At 42.4% G+C, this 20822-nt stretch overlaps 1 protein-coding gene across 3 annotated transcripts in view; it reads left to right on the plus strand.

Annotated features, from left to right (window-relative positions):
• Positions 1-20822, plus strand: part of Pkig (protein kinase (cAMP-dependent, catalytic) inhibitor gamma) — a 75431-nt gene that overhangs the window by 23545 nt on the left and 31064 nt on the right. For all 3 annotated transcript variants that reach the window (XM_013011129.1, XM_013011127.1, XM_013011128.1), the window contains exons 2-3: positions 13656-13790; positions 19504-19583. The gene's annotated coding sequence lies outside the window, so the exon portion shown is untranslated. The remainder of the gene's footprint in view (positions 1-13655; positions 13791-19503; positions 19584-20822) is intronic.

The following is a 20822-nucleotide window of genomic DNA, read 5'->3' on the forward strand; positions in this document are numbered from 1 at the left end:
AGTATAAAAAGAAGATACCTTGTCTTAAAGTTATTTAAATGAGATTATAGTATGCATCTTGTTCTGGCCCTAACAGTCACATAGATCCAGTTTATTCTTTTCAATGATTTTATGGTTGCATCACTTATAAACATTTTGGCTTCAAGAAATAAAAGCTAAGTTCAGAAAATGGTCAGAACCAAGGCAAGCTCAGAAAACCCTGATCCTCCTTTAGCAGAAGCAGCCAGGCTGGTTTTGCTCTAGGATACTGTCAGAAATAAATTTTAACTGTCCCTTTGTCTTTGTGCCATTGCTTGCTTAAGATTTAGGTTCCAGGTGAGACTGTGTACAATGGGGAAGTACCCTTAGGTATAAAATAGAGACCGATTAAGCTCGCAGAAACAATGTGTTTCCATTATATTGGTCTTCTGTTATATAAACATACCATAATTTATTTAACCAGTCACCTCTCTGTAGATATTAGATAATCAGTTTTTTTCTAGCAAAACCCACAGTTGTCTAGAAATTAGCATGTCTTTTTTTTTTGTCAGTTGTGGGGCTTGAACTCTGGGCTTGGGCACTTTCCCTGTGCTCTTCAGCTCAAGGCGAGCACTCTACCACTTGAGCCACAGTGCCACTTCTGGTTTTCTAGTGGTTTATTGGAGATAAGAGTCTCACGGATGTTCCTGTCCAGGCTGGCTTTGAACTGAGATCCTTACATCTCAGCCTCCTGAGTAGTTAGGATTTCAAGGATGCCACTGGCACCTGGTCTTTTGCTTTTTTTTTTTTTTTTATCTTTCCCTCTCTGTCCTCTTGCTTTATTTTCCAAGTAGCTGGGATTACAGACAGCCATCTTCAGTTTGAATGAAACATTTAAATCAGGAGAGACAACTTGAACTACAGCAGCCCTCTCATAACTTCACACTAAGCTTTTAGGTCCAAGGAACCTAGTAACGGCCCACCCTCCATTAGTTTTTCTGTTAAAGTTGCCCCAAAAACAGCAACAGGGATTTCTCACAAGATAGGTCAGTGGGGATTCTAAAGAAAGAAGCAGGAAAGCACCTGGGTGATCAGATCCGAAGTATTTGTTAAAGGAAATTACTGAATACTGCACCTTGTCCTCCTAATAGACAGAAAGGAAAAAGGTATGTTCTACCTAGGTATACCCACAGTGAAGTGGCCAGGAATGGATTGTGTATGAAAGTTAGGGACTTTGTTGGGCCTCAAGATCAGTGCCAGTGTTTTTCTCTGTTTGGGGTAACAACCTAAACATCCTTAACAGTGACTTGAACTCAACTCTGGGAGAATCTGCAGCTAGTCGGGTCATCAATCAATCAGTAAGATACTATGAACAATTTCAAAACAAAAACTTTGAAAACTTAGCTGAATAGACACATTTGTTAGAAACATAATGACTGTGTGTGTGTGTGTGTGTGAGAGAGAGAGAGAAAGAGAGAGAGAGCAAGCGAGAGAGAGAGATACTGGACTATCCCTTCAGCTCAGTTCAGCACTTTAATGAAACATTAATCAGCAATTAAAACCTTTGCTCTCAGGAAGAAAACTCTAGGCTTAATGTCTTTGGTAGGAAGATATTCTTAAGCATTTAAAAGAGAAAGACTCAAAGAAACACTTCCTGAGAACAGAAAAAGAATATTATGAATAAGTAAATCCACAGGCCATTTCACTTACAAATAATAAAAGTTCTAAATTATATATTAGTAATACAATAGTCCACTCACCATTCTAATATATCTAACCAGTATTTTGTGGACATTCTCCTGGCTGTGTGTGTGTGTGTGTGTGTGTGTGTGTGTTTAATTCTAGGAGGTCTGTGAGTTCAGCATTTGATCCAGTTTGGAAAGACTGATGCTTGAAATCAAGCTCTTCAGTTACTGGCCTTTGTATCACCAATTTCTAGATGCTCTTTGCAGATTAAGGAAGGAGGGTGTTTATTGATATGAAATACAGATTGTCTCACCTTAACCTTTGGGTTTTACTTTAATGGTTATAATGATTTTTGCCATGCAAAATATTTGTATTTACACATAACCAAATATATCACTATTTTTCCTGAAAGACTTTTGGGTTGTATATCATACTTTAAGAGGCCTTCTTCATCAGGAGGTTATAAAGCATGCTATATATATTTTTTAATTAGTACTTACATGTTTTCATATTCATGCATTTTAATCTGTAGTTCTACCATAAGTTACTCCCCTTATTAACTTCACTTTTCTCAGTCAGATGAAGAGATTAATTTGACTTTGAGAGAGGGATGTCTAATAAAGTGTTTTGATCATCTTACAGAATTTGGAATTGTGAGGAATTAATCCTTTTTCACTCAGAAGAATTGGAATGAGCACTCGAAGTCAGAGCTTCAATCTGTAATGTCCGTTATAGGCCCTGGTAATGAAATCGTTCAGTTATAGATAGTGAGGAGGTAATTGTTGAACTAAGTCATAAAGGACTGAAGGAATTTTTTTTTTGAATTTGAGATAAGGTTGCTATCTAGCACTGGCTGGCCTCAAACTAGACACCAGTCATTCTGAATTAGAGGCCCCTCATACAATCTCATACTTTATCTCTCATTTGTCCCTCTTTTCTTCTTGATATGCTGGGAATTGAACCTAGTTCCTCATACATGCTAGGCAAGCGTTGTACCACTGACCCATTCCCAGCCTGAATTATCTCCTTAAAAGACTCCATTTCTAATACTATTCTGAGGTCCTGGTGGCTAGGATTTTAACATGTGATTTTTGAAATAACATAATTCAAGCCATGACAGGTAGATTGAGACCAGATTGTGAAATACCTTGAATATTGCAAGGCCTTTTTTTTCATGTGTGTATGTATGTGTCTACATAGCCAGACCTTGCTTAAGATAAAAAATTTAAGTATATCAAATAGTCAAGTACAGTTTCAAAGTCTGTGAGTTTTACCTTCAGCAGTATCAGGCTTTTGGGACTCTTCAAAATACCTCATTAAAACCACAGATTCTTTGAGTGATGTATCTCATAAGTAGAGAGAGCACTTGCTTAGTAAGCACAGGGCATTGGATTCTATCCCCTGGATTTAGTCTCAGTACTCCAAAGCAAAGTAAACTATAAATTTGTTTTCTGTGATAAGGAAGAGAATAGAAATCCCCACTGCCTTTTTTTAAACTTCTGCATAGTCTTATTATATCACTTTGAGTTGCTTGCTGTACAATTTCTGCAGGATTATCATTTGCTTGTTCAGAGAGCTACATTTCTGTGTAAGAAGATCCTAAGAGACTAGAAGAGGTCTCAGTGCTCAGATGTCCAGAATGGACCTCTTATATCTCCTTAGGTAATATGACTTCCTCAAGATCCTTTGGGCTACTCAGTAAAAAAAAAAAAATCATTCATTGTGGTTAATAGAATTAAGATTAATAAGACTTTGCTAGAGAACCACGCATATATCCTGGTACAGAGAACAAAGAAAGGTTTATTGCTAGGAAAGGGGGCTGGCAAGACTCCTTCTCACATGGGAGAAGTGAGAAGAAGCACCTGCTATTGTCTGAGGTGACCTATATAACCTAGGGGGTTTAGGAGGGACTAGAAGGGGCTAGGAGGTGGAGACCCTGGTGTGGACGTGGGGGCCAGGGGCTTCATTATGTCAGACTAGGATTTATGGCTGCTATCCAAATGGTAGATAAATAAGGGTCCTGCAGCTGCCCAGACCTAAAGGTCACTCTAAGGGGCTCTTGTTGCCATATATGGTGGTAGCTGCCCCAGAGAAGTGCCATCCCAAGGTAAAGGGGGTTGGAAATTGATTATTTACTGCCTTTACTACATGGGCCTGGTGCTGCCTAGAAAAGGAGCATGCTAAGCTGTGGAGAAGGGAAGGAGTGGACTAAGCTATGGGAAGGGACTCATTTTGCTAACAGTGGCGAGCCTATGTTGATTGTTGGAGTTCCAAAGAGCCTGTGGGTTGCATGTATGCATGCATGTTCATGTATGTGTGTGTATCTCTGTACATATATATATATATATATATATATATTTAGCATTTTACCCTATTAAGTGTTCCTTCTAGTTTTCATTTTAGATTATGTTTCCTGGGTTGTTTTTTTTAGAAAATCAAAACTGCAAACTCAAGACTGTGAGTGTGGCTCATGTTAGAGTACTTGCCTAGCAAGCACCAAGGCTCTGAGTTCAAACCTCAGTTCTGTTAAAGAAATTACAGTAAACTCATATATATATATATATATATATATATATATATATATAAAATCTTAGGATATGGCCAGGAAATAATGAGTGCTGAAAGTGCTTAGGAGATCTGAATCAATTAAATTGGACTCATTTGGTCCCTGTACTGGTTGTAAATTTGGAGTTAGTGATTAGGTGCATAGCAACTGTAGGCACCATAATTCACGAACAACTTCCTTTCTCTTTTCTTTCTCTGAACCCATATAATGCAGTTCATGTGGAAGTCTTCTGGCTGTTGCACCATCCCTTTTTTTTTTTTTAGAATAAAAGACAAGGCCAGAGAGGTCTATTTATTACTTTAGCCAGTAGTGTTCTTTCAGGCTGGCCTGTGGCTCTCTCCTTGTCCCTGGGATTGCATCTGTGGCCCATCTATAGGTCTATCCATCCTGGGTACCCACAGTCCTTGAGTGGAAGCACGGGCACTCATGAGGGGCAAAAGTGGCAGGCCAAGTGGCTACACATCAGCTGGGCATCTGAGGGAGGCCCTTCTTGATAAGCACTGTGACTGTTGCACCATCTTAAAAGATTCTCCTCCCAGGGGTCCATGAGATGAAGTCCTAGCTTTACTCTCCTCTCTGATCTTCTTTGAAGCTGACACTGACTGTACACAAGTGTGTAGTCTCTCTAACTGGGTGCCAGACTCCCTCTGCTTTTTCCAATTTGTGCAGTTGAATTTACCTTCATGCGTATCATGTTTTTCTTTTTCTTTTTCTTTCTTTGGGTGACTCTTCAAAACTGCCTTAAGTCTCTGGGCCAGTAGCCTTTGTCTTCTCCAAGGGGGAGGCCAGGATCCCTTTGATCTTTTGCCAGCTGTTCCTTTAAAGAGTGTCCTTTGGGGCTTAGGACTTTCTCCTGGAATGTGTTTTCATCTGTGGTCACAATAGCTTCCTTGAAGCTCTTTAATAAATGATCTCTGTTGTAAATCCTAGCATTAGTATATGTTTAGCTTGAAGTTTCCTTTAGTCCTTTTCTGGACTGTATATGGCTTTGCTCTGATCTTTTACTTTGTGGTACTGTGCTGAAATGTACTGGGTTTATAATAATCATCAAGCCACCAGGAGCAGTATAGCCAGCATGGGAAGTGAGAAGAAAGCACTCAGGTTTCTTGGTTTTTATGATTATGTCATTAGCACTTGGGGGGTGTTCCTGGCTTGCGAACTGAGAGGCTACTCAGAATTCTGCTTCACATTCAGCTTCAGTGGTTGTCTACCTGCTCCTCACCAAGCACTTTGGCTTCTTTTTTCCTTCCCTCTCTCTTTCCTCTTTCTTTCTTTCTCTCCTTCCTTCTTTCCTTCCTCCCTTCCTTCCTTCCTTCTTTTTTTCCTTCCTCCCTTCCCCCTTCCTCCCTTCCTTCTTCTTTCTTTTTTTCCAGAAAGTTTCACTATACATGTTGTACACTACCATGTGTGGCTTGGCTTGTGTTCAATGCTAGACACAGAGTGAGCAGCACACCTTTGAACTAGTTGACAAAGTGATACAGGTTGATTAGGTTGAGTAGATTGGGGAACTCCTTCTGAAAAAAATGTCAGGGATATTCTTATATTCCTAGAGTTCCTGGAAATAGAGTCATGGGATGAACTATTATTCTCTGGGCTGGGGATGTAGCTCAGGGGTGCTTAATTTGTATATGTAAGGCCCTACTTCAATGTCTAATGCCATCTAAAACTTTTTGGTCATTGATTGGCAAATTGACCTCGAGAGCTTTTCAAATCATTTACGATAGATAGATAGATAGATAGATAGATAGATAGATAGATAGATAGAGATCTCCTTTCCTCACCCTTATTTCTCTCTGGACTTGAAGAAACAGACTGTAGAAAGATTGTTAAAGATGCTTCCATTTGTCTTTTGTTTGTTTTTTGAGAAGTCAAATGTTGGAGTCTTTATTGTAGTGCTCGCAGTCTGCAGGCCAGCCAGTTACAAAGACCTACAGCCTCCATTTATCTTCTAATGAACTTCATTAACAAGAAGAGAGGCAAGAAAATAAGTGTTCCTTCTAAGATTCCCTCTTTCCCTTCCCTGAACACTTACTGGAAGCCTTTCCCTTCACTTACTGGCCTTTTCCCCACCCTGCTTCCTGCCTGCATTGTGTATTAGAGCTGGAAGACTCCAGCAGTTTAACCAACCTACATATTGGTTGACAATCATTTTCTATCTCCAGAATTAGGCAATGCTTGGCTCAGGGGTGATGCTTTGCTATAAAAACGAGGCAGCTTTTAGAGATAGGCTGATTTTTCCAAATAAATTCATTGGCATCGCTGTTGCAACTTTTGTGACTGAAAACTACAGAAGGCTCCACATGTTTGGTTATTATAGTCTGGCCTTTCTTCTGTGTTGCATGACATAGGGGCCCTGGCAGACCTTCTGCACCTCAACTGCTCCTGCTCCAGAATTGGTTGGTAATGAGACTTGTGTTTGTTTGATATGTATATCTGATTACATACTGTTTGTAAATCTGTTTTGGAAGCCTTTTATTATTCTATATAAACTGTACCATGAGAAATGTTCTCCCTATGGGTCATAGCAGCATTACAATATAGTGCATATTAAATTACATCATCTAGGTACTGTTTTGTGCATTTATGGACTGTTATTTTATTTTTAAAGAATATGTATATATTAGAATTTAATTTCTGATTAAGTTCTTTAACGGAAATTATTCTGTACTAAGAACTAGTAGATAAATGGATTTAAAGTCATATGCTCTTAAAATGTGATTTCTTTTTATAATCTTTTAAAATTAAACTCAGCAACTTAAATATGATATCCTGAGGGCAACATGTGTTAGCAAGAGGGTCCGGGGGTGGTGTGGAGAGGGAATGTGTTTGGTGAAATTGTCCAGGAGCAAAGCACGGCTCACTTGAAGCCAGAGATTTGTCATCCAAATATGTGCAGATTGCTGGTGCTATAAATAGTTTGAACTCAAGTAAACAGCTCTCCCCCCTCCCCCAACTGCTGTAGGCCATTATGTACATGGGAGCAGCAGCCCACCCTCCCACCACATTTGTACCCAAATCCTGGCCTGCTTTTCTACCAGGTAAAGATGACCCAGGATCAGGTGTTCACCCCCTTCGGTTCCCCATTTTTGGCTCCTGCTCCTAGTTAGCAGCTCAGCCCACTCCTGAGCTTTTGAAACTTGCCTATGCAAGATTCTTGGCAACCCCTGAAAGCCCTGAGCCACATGGCCGTGGACTAAAGGAGATTTAGGAGGCACAGGCGTTGTCTTTTCAGAGCAGAGGCATGCATGGATCGTTTCTTTCTTCTGGAGCCAAAAAGAATGGCACTAGTTGTCAGAACTGCCTGTGCCAGCAGCTGATATGCTGTATGCCAGGCAGTCCAGCTGCTGACATTCTGAGAGCCCCTTTGAGATCTCAGGCCAAATGCTGACAGTGGAGCAACTGAGGACAGTCCGTGGTTTATTACTCTGTTTCCTCTGGAAAAAATGTCTCCCTCCCCACCCCACCCCATAAACTATTCATTTGCAGTGACTCTTACATCAAATGTCACGAAGAGGTTTTAAGTAATTGGACGTGTGTGTGTGTGTGTGTGTGTGTGTGTGTGTGTGTGTGTTATTAGAGTTAGAACTCAAGACCTTACACTTGCTAGACAGGTATTCTACCATGTGAGCCACACTCCTAGTCCTTGGCATTATTGAAGGCAGATGATGACGGATGGTAGAATGAATAGGGTAAAGATAAAGAAGCCTGGATAATTGAAAATGGCACCATATCTCCTGTTTCACAGGATCAGTGAGGTAATTAATACGGAAGTGCTTTGTGGAACTCATGTCAGGGGAAGGACTAGTGGCTGGGTGGAAAGGGCTGTCTTTCCCTGCTTTCTCTCAAACTTTCAGTAGCGTTTCCATCAAATACCAATCTGTCAGTCTACCACTTCTGAGCTGCATTCTGTCTCATGATTGGCCTTTCTTCTACCCCTCAGGTTGTGTCCTTGGATTTTAAGCCCTCTTCTTTCTGAAGCATGGAAGTAATACATGTTCTCCAGGAGTTTTCTGGGCAAACGCACTTTTAGGTTCCTACATACCTAAAAATGTCTTTATCTTGCCTAGTTGAGATATAGTTCTAAATTCCATGTCATTTTTCTTTAAAGCTTTTCTCTTAGAAAGCATTGCTTCATTGCCTTCTGACACTATTATTATTATTATTTTTGTCAGTCATGGGGCTTGGGCACTGTCCCTCAGCTCTTTAGCTCAAGGCTAGCGCTCTACCACTTTAGCCACAGCGCCACTTCCGGCTTTTTTCTTTTTTCTTATGTGGTGCTGAGGAATCGAACCTAGGGCCTCATTGCATGCAAGGCAAGCGCTCTATCACTGAGCCACCTTCCCAGCCCATGTTTTTGTTTTTCCTTGAGACAATTTTTTTTTTGTGAAAATACCATACAGAGGGGTTACAATTACATGGGCAAGGTAAAGAGCACATTTCTTTTTTTTTTTGTCGGTCGTGGGGCTTGAACTTTGGGCCTGGGCTCTGTCCCTCAGCTCTTCAGCTCAAGGCGAGCGCTCTACCGCTTGAGCTACAGCGCCACTTCCGGTTTTCTGGTGGTTTATTGGAGATAGGAGTCTCACGGTCTTTCCTGTCCGGGCTGGCTTTGAACCTCGATCCTCAGATCTCAGCCTCCTGAGTAGCTAGGATTACAGGCGTGAGCCACCAGCGCCCGGCTAAGAGCACATTTCTTATCAAGCATTGTTGCCTCCTCCTTTGTTTCCCCTTCCCATCCCTTCCCATCTCCCCCTCTCACCTCCCCCTCCCCCATGCCAAAGTTGTAAAGTTCGTTTTTTTGACATAACTCTTGTTACAATGGGTCCACCCCTTGAGACAAATTCTTGATATATAACCCAGATTGACCTTTAACTCTGAACCCTCCAGATTCAGCCGCCCACTGCTGGAATTACAGAAATATACCACAATCTCAACCTTATTTTTTAGTTTTGAAACAATCTTGTATACTGCTCTGGAAACTGACAATTTTTCTTCTGAAATCTGCACGGTTAAGAGGCTGTGTCAAGGTGTAGGTCTGACTTAGCATTTTCAGACTTTTCAGTTTGAAGAACCATGTCTTCCTTCACCTTCGGGAAATTTTTCTCTTAAATTCTTAGATAATTTTCTATTGTCCTCCCACCTTTTTTATTTCCTTTTTCTTTTCTGGAATTCCTATGTAGTGTCATGTTGAACTTCCTAGATGCTTACTCTGTGTGAATATTTGTTTCCAATGAGTATTTTTTCCTGTATTGTTAAAGATTTCTCTTTCTTACTTTATAGTTCTTGTACTGAATTCATATTGATAATTCTCAAGAGCTCATTTTTGTCAGCTAATTTCCTTTATGTTCATGGAAACATTACCTTTAGACTTTGTGAAGACGTGGGATTTTTTTTTAAGCTTCTCATTTGTCTGAATTTCCTGATGTTTTATAAGGACTATCTTCTATTGTAGTCTTTTTCATGCTATTGATTTTCTTCAGATGCTTTGTGATAGATTTCTTGGATATCACAATCAATAATGAAAGGCTCCTTTTAGAAGCTAGGCCTTGGTTTCTTCCATAGTTGGTTGCTTGCCTCATGGGCCTCTCCCCTGCCTGGGAACTTGTTGGAAGCTCTCTGTGCCAAATAGAAGGGGTGTTTTTAGACAGGGCATAGAAACAGGACCAGCAGTTAGACTTCAGGGCCCTTCTAATGTCAGAATAAAGAACCAGTCTTAGGCCACCCCTACACTTCATTCAGTTTAGTTAAAGAGCCTCCCTGACTTTGCCTGTGATTCTGCTACACTTCTAACTCGAGTGCTGCAGTAGTGTAAGAGTAAGGAACTGTCTGGCACAGGACATTTAGCTGATCCCCTAATATTCATCCCTGCTTTGGAGTCTTCTCTATTTCTATAGGCCTAGAGCCTTCCTGGAACCCCAGGGTTCTAAACAGCTATTTGTCTCTTATTTCTAATGGTGTTTTTCCACTGTCCTTCTATCCTATCTCTCCCTCCCCTCCCCTCCCCACCAGTGATTCTTGCTCTTTTATTTTTTATTTATTTATTTATTTTATTATTTTTTTTATTTTTTGGGTCCGGTTGTGGAGCCTGAACTCTGGGCCTGGGCGCTGTCCCTCAGCTCTTCAGCTCAAGGCTAGTAGCGCTCTACCACTTGAGCCACCGCGCCACTTCCGGCTTTTTTCTTTTTGCTTATGTGGTGCTGAGGAATCGAACATGCAAGGCAAGCGCTCTACCACTGAGCCACCTTCCCAGCCCCTATTTTTTATTTTTTTGATGCAACGTCTTACTTTGTAGCTAGGGCCTGGAACTGATTCTCCTGAGTTCTGAGATTCTACAGGTATGTGCCCTCCCCCACCCCCACTCCCCCAGTGGTGCTTAGTTACTTAAGCTTCTGTCATGCTTCTATGAAATGTTTATGTCTTTTAGAAATTATTTAGCAGCTTGGTTAGCCTCTTTGTGTACCTGTGGCTACACTGCTATGAATACCAACCCTATCTCCTGCAGCTGATTGATGTGAGGATTAGTTAAGGAGATGTTTTGTAGACAGCTTGGCTGAGCAAGGCCTGGCCCACAGCATCTCTACTGTTATAGCCTGAAGCAAACTGAGGTCCTTGTCCTTAGGGATCTTTCTTCCTGGAATTTGTTGTTTGCAGAATTATTCTGCCTGGAAGGCAAGTGTTACAGAGTACTTGTTGTAGAAAGTGATGTTGTGTTATGAATGAGCTCCTTGCTTACTGTTAGTTTTGTTCAACCAACAAAACTTGATTCAAAGGGTGACGTCAGTAAACTGATCCTTCTCAAGAACTGCCTTCATTTCCTGACTCCCACTTAAACTTCTGGAATAAAGGCACAGCCAAACAATGGCCCTGCTTCCAGTCCCTCTAGGCTAAGTACATTCCCAGAGAGCAGCTCTCCATGTGGTGGGCCTTTGTTCCTTGCTTGAGCTGGAGAAATACAGGCCTTTCTTCTGGCTTCTTGACACTCCTGACTTGATTACCTTGAGTCTTTGTCATCCTTGCCACATCATTAAGGCAGAGGAAGGTAAAAGGAAGTCAGAATTTGAAGCTAGTGTATTTATCATTAAGACATTGCAACTTATTTTTGCAAGTATTTTTGAACTCACAGTATGTGGCAGGTACTTATCCAACGTAAGTATCTTAGAGGGTAATGCTGTGGGTATCTCCATCTTACATGCAACCACCAAGACACAAAGGAGTTGACAAATTACGCATAGCTAGGAGATGGCCTGGGACTATACCGACCCCAGGCCTCTCTCATCTGTTGCTGCAGGCCTCTTAACTTCAGCTGTTAACTGCTGCTCTTAGGAGTTTGGGAGCTGGTAGATTTTTATTCCACCACAGTTCACAAACTAGTTCAAAAGCCATCCTAACAGAGCCTGTGTTTGGGTCTTTCCTAATAAGTACCAGAGTATTCTGCTAACAAATAAAAAGCCTTAAGTCATAAACTACCACCCACTTCTCCTCTACCCACACCTGTAAAGAACTGCTTTCCATGGAGTCCAGTCCTAACTTCTTATACCCAGAAGAGTGACATCAACACAGATCACAGCTGCCCCCTGGGGACAGGGAGTTGAAGCCAGACTTGCTTTAGGCCACCCAATAGTTTGGTAGCAAAGTCCTGTAGATAAGTTCCCCTCTGACCTGGTGGCCTGAAGTTTCCTTTACCAAGCTGGGTAGAGTGACCATTTTAAGAAATAGCAACTGTGTGTGTGGAATGCATACCGACCTAGTTAGGAGATAAGTCTCTGTTTCTAATTCTAGCCCTTTCATTTTGAGCTTATGACTTTGGGCATGTCAGTTGTTTCATTTTCTTGTCCAGGAAGGAGATTAATACTGCAGCCCTGGGCCTCACTCACCTGGGGTATTGGAAGAATCAGTGAGATTATATATACCACTGAGATCTAGCACCTGTTCTGTACTCAGTGTGTGCTGACTACTTTTAGTTCCCTGACGAGTGCCATTCTCACAGTTCTAAAGTGAGGACACTAGTAGCCCACTTCACAGTGAAGAACATGAAGTCCAGAGAAGTCACGTAGGAGCCAGCCCCAGGTCTCTGGCTCCAGAGCATACTCAGTTCTCCTTGCCATCCCACAGGAGTGGAGCAGCTCCCTGTGTCTTCTCTCCAGGCTTTTCCTTGTGGATCCTGAAATTTCTTGTTCCTCTCTCTGTGTCTCTGTCTCTCTCTATCTCTCTGTCTCTGTCTCTCTATGTCTGTCTCTGTCTCTCTGTGTCTGTCTCTATCTCTGTCTCTCTGTCTCTGTCTCTCTCTCTTGCTGGTACTGGGGCTTGAACTCAGGATACTATTCCAGAGCCTCTTTGTGCTCAAGGCTAATAACACTGTACCACTTGAGCCACAGTGCCACTTTTTCTGAGTAGTTTATTGGAGATAAGAGTCTCATAGGCTTTCTTGCCTGAGCTGGCTTCCAACCCAGATCCTCAGATCTCAGCCTCCTGAGTAGAATTACAGGTATGAGCCACTGGCTCTTATTTCTCTTATCTAATAGTTTCTGCTGCCTTTTCTTCAGGTCCCCTGGGATTAATTCAGTGAATTCTTTATGGTTTTCTCCCAGAAAGACATTCCAGCTCCATCATAAAGAGGTTTAAGGAAGATGAGAAGCCTAGACTCTAGGACCAGGATTTATCCCCTGCTTAAATATGTGTCTATTGTAGGATGCATAAGCTAGTAAGCTCTGCAGGTGTGGGTTCTCAATCATGGAATCTGAGAAAGGAAGGCAATTAAGCCATCCTTTTACTGTTGGGGGAACTGAGGTTCCATTGCACAGGGAAATGACTTGCTTGAGGCCATTCATGTAGTCCAGGGAGTGGGGGTATAGGGCCAAGAACAGAGCCCAGTTCCTGAAGCAATAGACCAGTACTGCCTGACTAACTACTGTTTCCCAGCCTTTCTTTCCTGGGGGCTTGCTTATGGTCTCTTTATGTGGACAAATGCATGCACCGCACTCCATATATGCCTAGGAGTCTATAGAGAAATGAAGCAACATGGAGAATTGGGCAGAGAGAAAAAGCTGGATATATGGTCACGGTCTCCTTTCTATTATTCACCAAAGAAATGAATGGAAACAGCAAAGCAGAGCAGATAGCTCAGAGTCAGCAGCAACTGTTGGAAGCAGAGGGATTTATGCTGGGAACCCTGACTGCACGAGTAGATAGGAAGCCCTTTGTCACTAAGGCTGCAGGGATGAAAATTGAAGGAAGGATGTTAGGCAACTGTGACGGGTCTAGGATGCAGTTACAGCCCCCTGGCTCATTGTCCAAAGGAAATGGATCTCTCCCGTGGAAAGAGAGTGGAAACTGAGCAAGTGAGTCGAGTGGTTGACATCATCAGGCTGAGCATTGGATTACAACAAATGGGGACTTGGCCAGAGATGTGGGAAACACCCACTAAAACCTCGAAGTGCTTTTCATTTAGGCGACACTGGGAAAGAGAAAGGGCAAGAGGGACTTCTGCCTGCACCTTGGGTCTGGACTGTTCATCTTGAAACGTCGCTGAATTCTACCTTCACTTCTGCCCTGAACCTCTGGACTTGGAGAAAACTTGGCTCCTGTAAGTAGAACTTTACTCCCTCCTCCGCCCCCACCCCTAGGGAGAAGCAGAGATCTCTGGAGAGTTTGCTTTCCAGTTTGCTGGTCACAGAGTCTATTTGTATGTTATGATGTATGGGAACTTGCTCTGAAAATTACAGCTTTCTCTGAAATTGCCCACGGCTAAAGTCGGATCCTCAAGTCTCCCAGATAGGATCTCTTCAAATGCTGGTTTACTTTTTCACCTGAGAACTTGATGGAGTGTTAAGGGCTCTAAAAGCAGCAACTTGGCCCAGATGTAGGTGAAGAAACAAGTTCTCCTTAGACATTGGTGTTTGTAACCTCCACCCCTGCCCTCTCCCTTTTTGTTTTTGTTCTAGAGCTTGAACTTGGGCTGGGCACTATTCCTGACCTTTCATGCTCAAGGCTAGTGAGCTACTATTTGAGCCACAGCTCTACTTCTGGCTTTTTGGTGGCTAATTGAAGATAAGAGTCCCCTACGCTCGCTTTGAACTATGATCCTTAGATCTCAGCCTCTTCAGTAGCTAGGATTACAGGCATGGGCCACTGATACTGGGCAGAAAACCTTATTATTATTTTTTTTCTATTTTGAAGGTGGTACGAAATGTTTTACTAGAAAGAAATGTCTGGAACTTAAGAATCTCTATACACTTTCATTTATAAATGAAAAATTATATGTTTCATTTCAAATCTAGGTTGGTTAAATTTTATGGTGTATCTAATCACACCCTAAAATAGCTGGTTTGAGAACTCCAAGATGGAAAGAAGAGAAATCTTTAACTTTGGCTTTGTGGTCTTCTTACTGCTTCCTTTCAAAAACTTGTTGTTTATGCTTAGAAAATAAACAGGCCATGTCAGCCCTGAGGCTTTCTATACTTGTTATCTATTTTCAGGATTTGAAATGAAATGAGCCACTCTATGTAGAGAAGAAAAGAGAGGGACTTGCCCCTAGTTCCCTGCCTAGTGGGTCTTTGAGCTAAAGGTTGTCAGGTGGCCTGAGATGGCTTGCAAGGTATTGAGGCCCATTTCCCTTGCTAGCAGGTTACATATATTTGAAAAGTTAAAGAGAAAATATTCCGGCTTTGAAAAGCAAAAAGTAGAGCTAAAAGTGGAGCTTGAATGAGACAGCATTTCCAAAGCATATATGAGTCCCATCCTACCATATATTAGAAGGCCTGCCCCCTCACCCCCAAGAAAATTTTGTGACCTTAGGCACAAAACTAGCTGGTTATGATATTTCTGAGTTCAAGTTGGAATAAACCATCCATACTTCTCTCCCCTTTGTGGCAGATAGTTATGGCATTAGGAGCAAAGTTTCCTAGGTAGTTAGTATCCCAGACTGGCTGAACCTATAAGAGGTCATAAAAGGGTCACTAATAAACTACTTCAGAATTTTTGTGATTTTCTTCAAGTTTAGTGTCCTAAAGAAGGAAAACACACAAGCATGCACACTTAAAAATGTTTTATCTAAGTAGATAGAGACCATAATCCACAGGAAGGTGTGGTATTTAGAAGCTGAGTTACTGTCGTGGTTAACAGGAAAGTTCTCTCATCACCTTGAAGCTGTAATTGTTCCCAGTAGCTATTCCACTGAAGGCCTGGGTAATGGGAACTCCCCCCGCACACACACAGGATCTTGAAACTTTGAATAGTAATAATCCATGCCAGGAGGCAGGGGTTACAAAAGGATGGCATGCCTCATACGTCCATTCAGGCCTTCATGTGCCCCACAACAGTGAAAGAGCCTTTAGTTTCTTGTTTATGCTTTTACAGTATACTTTCCCTTGCACAAGCCACCCCACTGGTGAGTTTCAGGCATCTTTGGAGTAAGGAGATGTGAAAGAGTACTGCATCCTGAGCTCTACTAGCATGTATCTTCCTGAGATATTCATCACACACAGAGCTGGACATCTGCCTATGCTGAATCCTTTTAATCTTCACAGCATGATTTGAGAGATAATCTCCAGTTTACACCAAAGGCACAAAGAGGTGAAGTGACTTGCCTGTCACAGCTGGCAGGTGACAGAGGTGGAATGCTTGATGTGCTACCAGTACACTTTAACCTCCTCACTCCTCTCCCCATCTCAGTTCCTCTATGTGTTAAAGGAGGTGGGCTGAACTTGAGTCAGATGCAGAATAGAGTTTGGGTCTTAATATGAATACCTTCGTGAGATGTGTTCTTCAGCTTTTTGCACTGTGTGCCATTCCCTTACTCTGTCTATTGTGCTCTCTTGTTGGCTGTCTGGCTCCTGTCCCTGTGGGCCTTTGTGAATCCAGAACTGGTTAGTACCACTGTCTGTCTCAAAGTAGTCACTTTAGGGCTCAGTGAGAAGTGGGAAAAGAAAGCAAGTAAGAGTTCCACCCTTAACACCTCCTAGCTTCAAGATCTCCCAACAGATCATCTCCTCTACAGAGTCATAGGAGCTCATTGTCAGTCATACCTACTCCAAAAGGAGCAGGTGAAAGGCACTTATAAGTTGGTGAAGAAATATATACTCAGGACTACACCCTGACAATATTCAGAAAGAGAACGTTTGCAGTATTCACAAGCTCTGTTCTCACAGTCATACGATAGTGTTTATGTGAGGAGCCTCAAGTCTTCTCTGAAAACATCAATTTTGGGAATCGCCAGGAGGAATCTTGGAACTGCCATGTTGGCTTTACAAAGAAAGTCCCAGAGCTTCTTCCTGTCATCCAGTCAACTGATGCTGGACTTCACATCAGTCAGTCAGTGCAGTTGCTGAAAACAGAAGTGGGTACTTGTCTCCTGAAAGGCCATGGCCCAGCCACCTAAGGAGGAGGCTCATACTAGGTCCTGTGTGAGAAAGGTTGACCTCAGCTGATTAAGTCAACTGAACTCACAAGGGGCCAGACATGATTCCTAAGTGAAGACAGATGAATCATCTAAACCTCTTGGACAGCAGGTTATTTTGCATGCCTCTGGACTGAGCTCCTGGCCTCCTGAAAACCTTTCAGTAGTGCCTTAGGAAAACCTTGAGAGGCTGGGAAGGTGGCTCAGTGGTAGAGTGCTTGCCTTGCATGCATGAAGCTCTGGGTTTGATTCCTCAGCACCACATAAGCAGAATAAGCTTGAAATGGTGCTGTGAATCAAGTGGTAGAGCACTAGCCTTGAGCTGACGAGCTGAGGGACAGTGCCCAGGCCCAGAGTTCAGGCCCCATAACTGACAAAAAAAAAAACCCAGAACCCTTGAGCATTGCTCCTTCAAGGCATGATTTCTTTGGAAGTTGTAGTCAGCTGTGATTTGTAGTCAGCTGTGATGTCAGTGAATTACAGATCAGAATGTAGCCACTCTTACCAGAGGAAGTCAGCATTTCTCAACTAAAAGAGGCTTGTTATCTTCCAAGAAATTACTGGTTTCTACTTGGCTAGTAAGAACATGAAAACAGACCTTTAGAGTGCAAAAGAAATGAAGTATGGCAGCTAGGGCATTCTTAATTCTGTCCAAGGAGTCTGGGTCAGAATAAGGACCTAGCTTTCCATGCCCTTATTTATCCACTACCTCTGCATTCTCCTGGGCAGAGCCTCATGTGTTTGCCTATCCTAGAGATACTCATGGTCTGGGCTCTGATCTTCTAGGCAGGAGAAACATCTGTAAGTGGTTGGAATCTTGCAGCCTCCATTAGCACTTTCCTGCAGATACGTGAGTTCATGTACTATTAAGAACCTGGGTGTGTTAGGTATTGTGTGTGGGGCTGTGGAGAGTATTGGAGTGAATAAGACTTCAAAGTCACTCATAGTCTGACAGGAATAAAAGACCCAGATGACTCTTAACCTGTGATCACCTACCCCAGGAGAGAGACAGCACTGCTGAGGAGAGGAGCAGTAGCTTTGGAGCCAAGCCTTCAATTCACAATGACAGTTTTTCACATGGTTGGTCAATGTTCACTGAACACCTAATAGTGCCAGCACCAGGCAGAGTAATAGGTGGACAGTGAAATAAAACAGACCTGGCCCCTCCCACATGAAGTTCACTGGGACCAATAGTAGTGTTAGGACTTGAGGAACAACATGGCTGATAAAGAAGAGAATGTAGGTGATGGGCTTCCTTGAGGAAGCAGCGGTGGGTGCTAAGAGGCAAGAGGGGAGAGAGAATGATGCTATGGAGTAAGAAGATAACCCAAGCAGGGAGACGGACATATGTGAAATGGTCCAAGGCAGGGAAACATGGAAAACGGAGTGTTGGTAAATAGAAAGGGGTGGTTGGAAGGAGTTTAAGGCTGTGGAAGGTAAGAGAAGGAGAAGAGTAGAGCCTCAGGAGGCTGGCCTGGGCTGTGCAGGTGGTAGTTGCTGTTGTGGGAATGGGAACAAGAAGAAATTTGTAAACTATGAAGGCCTGCAGAAATGTGGTGCATTATTACTTTCACAAAACAATTATCAATGAAATAAAAAGTAAAGAAGTCTGGGCACTGGTAGCTCACGCCTATAATCCTAGCTACTCAGAAGGCTGAGAATCTAAGGATCACGGTTCAGAGCCAGCCTGGGCAGGAAAGTCCATGAGCCTCTTACCTCCAGTTAACCACAGAAAACCGGAAGTAGAGCTGTGGCTCAAAGTGGTAGAGCACTAGCCTTGAGCAAAAGAGCTCAGGGACAGTGCCCACGCTCTGAGTTCAAGCCCATGACCGATAAAAAGAAAAAAAGAAAAAAAAAGTTAAAGCAAAGCTTTCTACCAGAGGAGAGCAGAGCACCTTCCAGGTAACTGCAATGGCAGATAGCTCTCCTGCTGGGAATGCTGTGTGCTCTTTCTCTCTTATTTCATTATTCCTCACTTTTCTCTTTCTGTCCAAATGATTTGCAAACCATCCCTACTTCTCTTATATGGGTTCTTGGCCTCCTGTACTGTAGAAGTCAGAGAGCATCTGGCCAACCAGCAAGCCGAGATACTGGCATTTGCACTTCCTTTCCCAGCCCATTGCCACTCCTGAGGGTGGTTTTTTGAACCATGTGGTTCAAAGCCAGCATGGGTAAGAAAGTCTGTAAGACACTTAACCTACCTGTTATCCTAGCTACACAGGAGGCTGAGATCTGAGGATTGAAGTTCAAAGCCAGCCCGGGCAGGAAAGGCCATGAGACTCTTCAATAAACCACTCAGAAAACCGGAAATGGTGCTGTGGCTCAAGCGGGAGAGCGCTAGCCTTAAGCTAAAGAGCTGAGGGACAGCGCCCATGCCAAGAGTTCAAACCCCATGACCAACCAAAAAAAAAAAAAAAAAAGCCAAAGCAATAATATAAACTGGGTATGGTAGTGCATGCCTGTAATTTCAGCACACTAGTTTGAGACCAGCCTGACTACATACTGAGTTCTAGGCCGAGACCCTGTTTCTGTAAGTGAATAAAAGCAATAATATATGTACCTTTATAGTATACTTTTTTTTAAACAAACGTATTTTTTTCCATGTCAGGACAATGAAATCTCCTTCATTCCCTGAAATAGCTGTATGGTTTCTAATACCATAATTTAACTATTTCCTTATTAATGGTTATTTAGTAACTTTCCCCATTTTTTTTGCTACTTTACTGTATGTTTCACTGAATATTCTTGTATTCATATGAACATATCTATGGTATGATCTCATTAACATTTGGCTGCCCCATTGAATATGTTTAATAGGAACTGTTAACTTTTAACAAACTTTAACAAAAGATTGCTTTAGTTATCTCAGATTATGTCTGGCTCTAATCCTTTTTTCTTCTAGTTCCATAGAATTTCTACACTGATCAATCAAGAGCAGAAAATCTGAAGAGATGCCAGCAGGAAAAAGAAATTAACTGCCAGGTGGGTAGTCATGCTATTCACATCCTTTTACCTCGGCATCACAAGTTTGCCTAAATGCAAAGAAAGAATAGAAATATGATCCAAATGAAGTTAAAGAGGAATTTGGGTCCCAGATAACAGACAAGATGGCTGATTTCAGAGATTACGTAACATCACTTTGCAGTTGTAGTCACGATTCCATTTAGAGTTGTTGTTTTTTTCCTCTGATAGCATCAGGGAGACAGTTTATCTCTAGAGGCTTCGTGGGTTTCTTCAGCCATGAACTTAGGCAGAATTCCTACACAGGAGTTATTAACAATTTGGGGCATGATGCCACCTTTTTTCTTTTGTTGTAAAGCTGTTTTCATGAAGACCAGGGGACACTATGGGTATTTTCATACCAATGATGGATTAGAGCCATTGGAGCCAAATCAAGCAAAACCCACCCCAAACAAATGAGTGCAGCCTAGTAGTGCAGTGAGGAGGGATGAAGCAGATCCCTTCCAGGGGGAAACAGGAAGCGTAAATGACCTGTATGGAAATATAGCATCTTGCGTCAGTATTCGTAGTCTTATGAAGTCCTAGTCCTTCTGACAGAAGTTAATCATTTAAATCGAAGATAGCACAATAATTGGCTTTCCCCCAAAAGCATGACTGTATGTCTGCCAATTTGGTGAGACTCCATGCCTTCTCAAGTTGGGAGTACAGGGTGCACAGAGATCTGCTCACCCACCCAGGCATCAGGGTGTGACTGTGAAGGGTATTAGAATCAAAAGCCGCAGAGTGCCTGCTTGGCATACAGCTGCCCACCTAGAATTGTCATAAGGATTCTAAAGAACCTGGAGATAAACCTTTCTTTTCTGTGGGGCTTCTTAGATCCGTTATACATTGGTCCTGATACTAGGAACTGTGTGAGGAGGAAGAAAGACTTGTTATTTTCTGACTTCAGCACCATGTGAGAACTGTGCAGCTCTGTTTGGCGAAGCTCAGTCTAGACTTTGGCCTTGATGGCCAGGAAATGTTCCTTTTGGCAAACTTTTTTTTTTTTTTTGCCAGTTCTGGGGCTTGAATTAAGGGCCTGTCTGGGCACCTTCCCTGAGCTGCTGCTTCTGCTGCTTCTGCTTCTGCTTCTGCTTCTGCTTCTGCTTCTGCTTCTGCTTCTGCTTCTGCTGCTTCTTCTTCTTCTTCTTCTTCTTCTTCTTCTTCTTCTTCTTCTTCTTCTTCTTCTTCTTCTTCTCCTCCTCCTCCTCCTCCTCCTCC

Source organism: Dipodomys ordii, unplaced genomic scaffold (genome assembly GCF_000151885.1).
Source record: "Dipodomys ordii isolate 6190 unplaced genomic scaffold, Dord_2.0 Scaffold13, whole genome shotgun sequence".
Lineage (NCBI taxonomy): Eukaryota > Metazoa > Chordata > Mammalia > Rodentia > Heteromyidae > Dipodomys > Dipodomys ordii.